This window comes from Physeter macrocephalus, chromosome 17, assembly GCF_002837175.3.
Source record: "Physeter macrocephalus isolate SW-GA chromosome 17, ASM283717v5, whole genome shotgun sequence".
Lineage (NCBI taxonomy): Eukaryota > Metazoa > Chordata > Mammalia > Artiodactyla > Physeteridae > Physeter > Physeter macrocephalus.
Window position 1 is genome coordinate 13265819 of NC_041230.1, and position 2121 is coordinate 13267939.

At 53.3% G+C, this 2121-nt stretch overlaps 1 pseudogene; it reads right to left on the reverse strand.

Moving 5' to 3' along the window:
* Positions 1-395: 395 nt before the first annotated feature.
* LOC102983381 (histo-blood group ABO system transferase-like) lies at positions 396-1602 on the reverse strand (annotated as a pseudogene).
* Positions 1603-2121: the final 519 nt, after the last annotated feature.

Here is a 2121-nt window from a genome sequence, read left to right on the forward strand (position 1 = left end):
CTGAAGGGTGTTAGGAGTACACAGCGAGAAGATAAGGCGGTGGCAACTCTGGGAACTTACCTGAACCCAGGAACCAGGCCAGCCAAAATGACTGTTGGTGGGGGAGGGGACGGTGCTGGGCCTGAATAAGCTTGGGGAGGTAGTGCTAGGCCTCAACCAGACAGTAAAAGGAAGCAGAGTTATACCTTTTCCGCTAAAATTGGTTTTAATGAAGGATAGCACACCAGGAGGAAGACACGGGCTAGCTGAGCCTGACCCCTCTCTGAGCCCTCCCTGGAAGCTTTGCTCATCAGTTTCACAGGTCGTTTTTCTTCCTCATGACCGTAAATCTATGCCGAAGTACCGTGTCGACCAAACCCAGCACCTGGTTTTCCTCCAAATGATTCAGTTCCTCACTATTCCACATTGTACCCAGGGGAGAGGATCTTGGTGGGTTTGCGGTAAAGCAGGTATTTGTTCAGGTGGCTCTCATCATGCCACATGGCCTCGAAGCGATTGGCCTGGTCAACCATCATCGCCTCGTGGCAGGCCTTAGCGAGTTTGTAAACCTCTGGCACAGACCCCCCCCAAATAAGGACCCTATGTAATAAAAGTCCCCCTCATCTTCAGGAATATGGGCTGTGACTCAGGCCGGCATTCATATTCGAAGTATTTCTGAGTCAATCCATAGAAACCAGGATGGAGGGTGCCGAACAACGAGGAGAGGATTTCCATGCCCATGTGATCGCTGAACCTCATGTCCACATCTGCACACACAAGGTGATCCACCTCCTGCTGGAAGCGCTGCTCAATAAAATTGCTGATCATCTCCATGCACTGCATGGAGATCTCCTGCCAGCCGGCACGGCTCTGGACCTTGACGATGACCATCTGCCGTCCTTTTTGGAGGCGAATGTGAGGAGCATAGTCTGGCCGGTCAGTGAAGATATAGTAGTTCTTGGGGTTTCCCTGGTGGCGCAGTGGTTGAGAGTCCGCCTGCCGATGCAGGGGACACGGGTTCGTGCCCTGGTCCGGGAGGATCCCACATGCCGCGGAGCGGCTGGGCCCGTGAGCCACGGCCGCTGAGCCTGCGCGTCCGGAGCCTGTGCTCCGCAACGGGAGAGGCCACAACGGTGAGAGGCCCGCGTACCGCAAAAAAAAAAAAAAAAAAGGGTATAGGAGTTCACCCTGTGTCCCACCATGAAGTACTTCTCTGCCGTCTTCAGGAACAGGTTCAGGTAGATAATGTATTTTTTTACAGTAAACACGGTTAATCCAATGGTGGTGTTCTGAAGCCGGAACTGCTCATTCAGGATGTCATCGTTGAAAGTCTGTCCCAGATGATGGGAGCCAGCCAAGGGGTCACAAGAAGGACATCTTTCCTGGGGGGTGTTAGCACATGTGGCTGGGGATACACCATCCTTGATAATTCTACACTTTGTGGGTGGTGGCGTTAACAGTCACACTTGCCCCAGCCTGGATGTTTTCCAGCTTCTGGCTTCTTGGGTTCAGGTAACAATAGCCAAGGAAGGCCATGATGAAAGCTGTTAGGAGAAGAAAGTTCACTCCACGAAGCGAGCAGCACTTTTGTGTCCCAGCCAATATTTGCATTAGCTGGGCCATGCCCACACGGCAGGAGGATGCCACTTCTTGTCTCCTCCACGGTATAAGGGTACTCATCTCTCCTGACCTTCCACCCTCAGTGGTCTCCCCAAGGCAGGGTGAGACTGAATGCCCCCCACTCCCTGCTTACTACTCCAGCAGCACAGTCTCCCCTGAGGCCTGACCCCAGTGCAAGGGGGCACCTTGGCACAAGGGCATTCTGGGGTGCCCTGTGAGAGCAATGGGATCCAAGCAGACCTCTATAGATTCAGTTTCTGTCTGAGGTGCTGTCAGAGTAACCAGGTGGCAGGAATCAGTCAACAGACAGCTGTAACTTAAGGACCTGTGTGTAAGTGAGAAGTAAGGGCACCTGAAGCAGATTCAGGGGACTGGCTCAAGGGAGTCCATTGAGCAGGTCAAGGACAGAGATTGTGATGAAAGTAGGACAGGGCAGCAGCCACCAGAGAGCCTGACCAGGGGGTCAGGGCTTGTGCTCTGGCTTTCCCTTGACACTTACTGGCAATGAGCTAAGCAAGAGCT